Here is a 7,490-nt window from a genome sequence, read left to right as displayed (position 1 = left end):
GAGTTATCACACACTTTAGCAAATGACTTGAAAACACTTTTACTTAGTGTTCGAGTTCTAGAGTTTTCACTCATTTTAACAAGTGACTTGCTAACTCCCTTACTTAGTGTCTGGTGAGGTACTAAGGTGGGGTACTAAATGAAAGTCTGATTCACACTTCACAATACAATTTATTAATTAAAACAAAAAATAAAAATGTTCAAATAATTACTATGAATCTGCTGTGCTGACAATCACATTCATTGTATCTCCTAATCATTAGTATTAGTATTAACTCCCCCATTCTAGAAAAAGAGCCCCACCATTCAGCTTTCTCAAAATCCCAATTAAAGTATCCTCTCAAGAATTCATTTCCTAATGTGTTACTTTTCACAAGCTTAGAGTAAAAACAATTCTCAAAGTAAAGGAGGTGTTTTGGTCTATTCTTTCAATCTTCTCACTGTCTCTCTTAAGTCACAATTAAGTTGTAGAGAAAGATAATTAAACTCTTCCTCTCCTCACATAATCCTCAAGGAATGACAACCATCATGTTTCTAACTAAAATTTAATTGCCTTTTACAGATTAATAACAAATGAAAAGGCAAATGGACATTGTCTAGAGTCATTTTGGGAGACACATTTGAGGTTTGTGTTAAAATAGAGAGGGTCACTTTAGGGGCAGGTTAAATAGGTAAATGAAATAAAACTGATCTTAGTAAATAGCTAAGGGAATAGTGAGATACCAGATCTTAGTGACAGGTCTCCCTGGGGAATGAATACTAAATAAAGTTGGATGGTTAACACAAGAGAGACAGCTAGGATGCACAGTGGGTTCTTCTATTTTTCAACTTGGGTATCTGGGTAAGGAATTTACAAGGAAAGAGTATTGTAACTAAGATGTTTAATGAATATTGGGATAGGAATGGAAGGGGAATGGATAAACAATCTAATGATCTTAAGGAGTCTCCACCCAAATTATAGGAATGGATGAGTCTACTCTAACAGCTAACTAACAGCAGGCTGCTGGTGAGCAAATCTAGGTGTGAGGTTGAGGAATCTCACGTATAGTCCAAAAGAGATGGTTTTCAGAGATTTTTACAGGAGTCTTGTTAAACAGCCAATAATCCAAATCTGGAGAGGGAGAGAGGAATGGTCTCTGTGTCTACCTCAAAGCCAAACAACTCTTCTCAACCTTGTTCCTCCACGAGGATGCTTGATTGTAGATGGTAATTTAGTTCACGCCAAAGAAACAGCTTCATGGATTTCTGTGTGTCTCCAACTCTCACCATAAGACTGCAGTGCCAGGTCCAAACTTACATTCTGCTCAGAATTCCAGAATCTGCCTGCCAATCAGTCTGCTCTGCAAAGCTAAAAATCTTATATTTCTACAACACAGGTGACTAGACAGGTTCCCAGACAGGGAACTAGAGATTTTTTCTGATCCTCATGATATCTCAAATATCTCCTGAACAGAAATTATGTACCAATGACAGAGCAACTTGGATTGTTTCCATAATACAGGATACTTGAAATCTAAAAAAAGGAAAAAAAAGACTAAACAGAACAAAACAAACCCAAGAACTGATTACTCACTAACCCTGGACTCATGCAACATCCCAGCCCAAACTCTTACACTGCTGGTGGCAAGACTGAACTAGCAGACCCTGGACACAATACCAGCTTACAACAAAACCCACTGCTTCCTCTAGGTTGCCCTCAACTTTTCAGTGTTGTGGAACCCTGCCACCAGGCTGTAGAAGTTTCCTTGGATCTTTAAGAGCTATTTTGCTATAGTCTTTCAGGAGCAAAAGCCTGCCAAGGGCTGCAAACTAAAATTATCCACACCATAAAGCTCTGAATTGCCAGTATCAGGGAAAACAGGCTCTGCCCTGCTCATGCTATGGCAGAAAACTAAGGAATAGAAGACATAGAATTGGTCATCATTACAGGATTGCGGGTGGGGGATGAGGGGAGCCGTGATGCACTTCACCAAGGTTGATGGAAGAATATAGCATAGTTGAAGACAATTCTGTCCATCCAAAAATCAGTGTCACAGAGACCTAGTCTGATGAACTGTGAATTAATTCCTGAGTTTGGGAGGAGGCTGAGATGCTTTGAGATCTTAACTTCCAGGACACCACAATCAGAGGAGAGAAGTCAGGAAGTGAGTTATAAGGAAATTAAGGAGGGGGGCAAGAGGAAAAGGAAAGTCCCAAAGATTCCAGGAAGAAGAAACCTCAAAAACCTTGAACAGAAATAGATAAATCAATAGGAAAAAGAGTAACAACAGAAGGAAATATATCCTCCCAATCTATTAAATAAGTTTATGCATCTATATTGTAAAATGAAGGCAAATGATCTAACATTTTGAATCAAAGGTCCTTGTGGAATTTGAGGAGAAATTGAAACCACAATATGTGGATGCTATTTTATTTAAAAGAGAAATGATAATTATGAGAGCCGAATTTATTTCCTATATCCATTTCCTGGCAAAAACGATGAGCGAAAAGAAAAATTCAAATCTGTAATGGCAAGCCTCACTGAAGAAACAGAAAGGAGGAGAATAAAAGATTGGGAATGCAAATACACAGAAGTAAAAGACAACTAAGAAAAAGAGAAGAAAAAAAGAATGTTAAAGGAAAATATATTCACTAGTTAAGCAAAATATATGCATTTCAAAGACAGGATGAATGGATATCTTAAATATGATATCTTATGCTATCTTAAAATCATAGATCTTCCAGAAGAACATGACAGTATAAAAAATCTTAGCACTATAATGAAGAAAATGATAGAAGAGAACTGCTTGGACTTCTGAATATAGAAAATGAAATTCTAGTGGAAAGAATTCCTAAATTGCATGCAGAAAAAATAAAAAATAAAAGCAAGCATACAAAAACAAAGCTTCAAATACCAAAACACATAGTAGTTAAATTTAGCAATTAAATTCAGAAACAAGTTTTGCCTACCATGAGGAAAAAGACTTTTAAATAAAAAATAAAAGACATTTAAATAAACCCAATACTCTTCCACACCCACTATAAAAAGGAGGAGGAAGAAATGGAATGATATATCTTTTTACATTTTACATAATATTTTTATTTAAAATATTTTTCTATGGTTACATGATTCATAATTCCCCCACTCTTCCCTTGCCTCTCCCTGAGCTGACAAGCAATTCCACAGGGTTATGCATGTATCGATGTTCAAAACCTATTTCCATGTTATTCATATTTGCAGTAGAGGGATGTTTTAACATTAAAACCCTAGTCATATCCCTATAAAATGATTTCATCAATCACATCCTTTTTTTTTACGTTTCTGTTCCATAGTTCTTTCTGTTGAGGTGGAGAGTGTTTTTTTCTCTTAAGTCCTGCTGGATTGTCCTGGGTCATTGCTTTGCTGCTAGTAGAGAAGTCCCTTATGTTTGATTGTGCCACAATGTAAAATGGGAAAAGAGCTACTTGTACAAAAATATTTCTAGCTGCTCTTTTTGTGGTGGCAAATAATTAGAAACTAAAGGGATGTCAATCATTTGGAGAATGGCTGAACAGGTTGTTGTATATAATGGTTATGGAATACTCTTGTGCTGTAAGGGATGATGAACAGGAGGATTTCAGAAGGATCTGATCTGGAAAGACCCTACACGAACTGATACAAAGTGAAATAAGCAGAATCAAAAAACCATTGTACACAGTAACAGCAATATCTTATGTTGTGGAATTGTGGAATCATCAACTGTGATAGACTTAGCTACTCTCAGCAATGCAATGATTCAGGACAATTCTGAGGACTTATGACAAAGAATGTAATCCTCTTCCTTTTTTTTTTTTTTAACCCTTGTATTTCGGTGTATTGTCTCATAGGTGGAAGATTGGTAAGGGTGGGCAATGGGGGTCAAGTGACTTGCCCAGGGTCACACAGCTGGGAAGTGGCTAAGGTCGGGTTTGAACCTAGGACCTCCTGTCTCTAGGCCTGACTCTCACTCCACTGAGCTACCCAGCTGCCCCCTGTAATCCTCTTCCTGAGAAAGAACTGGGAACAGGAATGCAGATGAAAATATACTTGTTTATTTGGGCATGTGTTTTGGGGTTTTACATAATTCACTTACAACAATTAACAATATGGAAATATGTCTTGCATGATAATACATGTATAACCCAGAAAAATAAAAGAAATGAAAGTAAAATAAATAAAAATAAAATAAAATAAAATAAACAAAAATAAAAAATACAAGGAGATTATGGTGGGAATCTGGTACAGGTAACACTGAAGAAATAGACAGGAGCTATTATGGATGGAATTTTGTGACATTGGCCTATAAGTAACAGCTTCTTTTGTTGGAAAACATAACATTAAGGGAGAATAAATGAATGAAGGAAGGAGTGTAGAAGGAGAGTAGAAGGAGAAAGAGAGAGAGAGAGAGAGAGAGAGAGAGAGAGAGAGAGAGAGAGAGACACAGAGAGGAGTAATACTTGGAGATCAATCGAAGGGCTAACAATGAAGGGAAGGCAACCTTTGTAATCTCAGAAAGAAAAGACTCTACATGACATTGGGTGATGAGGAGAAGGGAAAGGTTAAAAAAGGAATAAAAGAAAAGATACCTTAATTTGGGGCAGGGAAGGAGTTCTAAATGTTCCTATGAGGGAAGGGAGATCAGGACCTTTCACTGGATGAGGCCTGGGAGATTTAGTGCCTACAAAGTCTTCTTGTCCCAGAAGTGGAGGAGTAGCAATCCCTGGTAACAAATGGAATTTGAAGGAATGGGAGAGAATGGGAATAGGGATAAGATTTCAAGGCAGAAGTAGAAAAAGATAAAAAGATCATCAAAGAGATAAAAATCAATGGAAAAAGGAAGTGCCCTACAATATACAGTATCCTCTCTGATTGCTGTTATAATAGGCGTTGCTCTCAGAGTAAGGCACACTAGAAAAAGAGGCATCCATGGAATAAACCCGACAAGGCACTGAATATAAGTACGTAGAGCAGTTAAACCTTTTAGAGAGTGAATGTTGTGCCCTGCATAGGGGCAGGTGAGGGAAAAAGGAAAGGGAGTGACCTGATCACTCCACTAAGAGGAGGGGAAGGCATATGTGTAGGGGGGCAGGGAAGTGCCCCGAGTGCTCTGCTCAGGTGAGGAAATAAGAGATTTCTTTGGCTGTTGGGCAGAGGGGCAGGGAGGCGACTTGGAGAAGGGGGAAAAGAGCAGCTTTGCCTGAGTACCTCTGCTTTTCTAGTGACTAACTCTGGCAGACAATGGCACACATGCCCATAGAGAGATCTCTATGTGCTGTCTTTGGCATGTGTGCCATAAATTCACCATCACAGACCTTGAGGATAGAGCCTAGAACAGATACATTGCAAGCTTTTATTGTATGAAGAATGCAGACACAAGGAGATATTTGATGATTATTGTGGTCATGGATCAGAGAATGAGTATTGAGAATTAATTGACAGAGAAAATAAATAATGAAGACAAAAAATCCTTTATGGAATGGGATGCAAAAAATGAAATAAAAAATAATGAACAAAACTGGCTCAAGGGAAGGAAAGGAAAAGGAGATTTATTTGACTGAGAGGAAAACAGGAGATCAAAGGTGTGATTTGGGTCAGTGTTCTGATCAAAAACAAGTCCTTTTAGTATAGTGATTTGAAGGAACAATTTTCTCTTAGGTCCTTAGGATATTTTGTGAATCTACTCATATACTCATGAAGATAAACACATATAAATACAAAACAAATTAAAATATGTTTATACATACATACATACATACATACATATATATATATATATGCATATATATATAGAGAGAGAGAGAGAAAGAGAGAGAGAGAGGAAGAGAGAAAGAGAGAGACATCTAGTAGATAGATACATTATAATAGATAGGTAGCTAGATTGATACTTTTACACTAGACAGAAATGAAGATGATTTCTCTCTTCTATCCATAGTTCCTTCATCACCTCTGGTTCCTTCTTCATGACTGCAGAGAACAGGACCACGAAAACTCTGGTGAGTATGATTTCCTCTTTATCTTCAGAGCAGGATGAAAAAACATGTGATCTCCTTTCTGCCACCTAGAAGGGGAGGGGAGAAATTAAAGTTTCTGTGAGAGACAGACGTATAGACTGTGCTATAGTTGTTTTGACTGATCAGTGTTAGCTGTCTGAGCTTCTTACCTGAGGTCATAGAGGGTGTGACTTGCTGATGACTTGTTCCCCCATTATTAATATCACTCCCTGTTAAAGCCTGCAATCAGATGTTAAAAAACAGAAATTAAAAAAAAAAATAGTTCTGTTGGCTCTTCAGTTCCTTTAACCTCTTCAATTATCTTTATGTAAAGGAATTCTTTCTCTCAAAATACATAGTTGGCACATGCACATTAAAAAAGGACATAGAGAGTTCCGGGTTAAGATGGCGGCAGAGTAAGAAGCAGCTCTTAACCTCTCCTGACTGAAACACACAAAACTCCTCAAGGGGACATAAAAACAAGTCCAGACGAACTGAGGAACCCCACAACAGGGCACAGCGTGGAAGGTACGTGGAATCGAGACATTTCCAGGCTATAAAGGGCTCTCACTAAATCGTGGGCTGAGCAACCACCCCACCCCCACCCCCTCCACACACAAGATCTAGAGCTCTGAAGCCAGCTAAAAAGAAATAGAGCAAGTTTGGGGCACCTATCGAGTCATTGGCAACTCCGGGGCCTGTTCCTGAGAGCAGCAAGATTTAAGACCCCAGTAAGCCAGAGAACGCAAGAGAAATCTGAGCGCCGGAGCAGAGACCAGACGCTGGGCGCAGAGCGCAGGCTGAGCAGAGTACAGGCACGGGCGGAGGCGGGAGTGGAGGCAGACACAGCCAGGAACTAAAGCTCTGAAAACCTGAGTGGGGAACCAGTGCAGACCTGTATACGACTGTGGAAGCAGCACCCTGAGACTTGTAAAGGAACCTCCTGCAGAGGATCAAGCAAGGGGATCCACCAGGGGGCTTGACCGCGGAGAGACACTGAGCGCGAGGATAAACCTGAGAAGCTGCTGGGCTAATGATGGCTACCCAGACTCAGGAAATTCAGAAGAGAAAGAATAACAAGAAAAAGAAGCCTTTAACATTCGACAACTTTTACACAGAGAAAATCCAGACAACCGAGCAAACAGAGGAGGAGAACAAACAAGCATCCAAACCCTCCTCAAATAAGGAAAACTCCTCACAAGCTATGGAAGAGTTCAAAACTGAGATTTTGAGGAAAATGGAAGAGATCTGGCAAGAAAATAACTGTTTAAAAGGTAAAATCTTGCAATTGAACACCAGAAATGACCAGAATGAAAAGGAATACCAGAAGATTACGGCTGAAAACCAGAAGATTATGGCCGAAAACAAGAAGATCATGGCCGAAAACCAGAAGATTACGGCCGAAAACCGAAAGATTATAGCAGAAAATCAATCCCTAAAGGCTAGAATTGAGCAAGTGGAAGGCAATGATCTCTCAAGACAACAAGAACAAATAAAACAAAG

The sequence above is a fragment of the Gracilinanus agilis genome, chromosome 6 (genome assembly GCF_016433145.1).
Source record: "Gracilinanus agilis isolate LMUSP501 chromosome 6, AgileGrace, whole genome shotgun sequence".
In the NCBI taxonomy this organism is placed as follows: domain Eukaryota; kingdom Metazoa; phylum Chordata; class Mammalia; order Didelphimorphia; family Didelphidae; genus Gracilinanus; species Gracilinanus agilis.
This window is presented reverse-complemented; position numbering follows the sequence as displayed.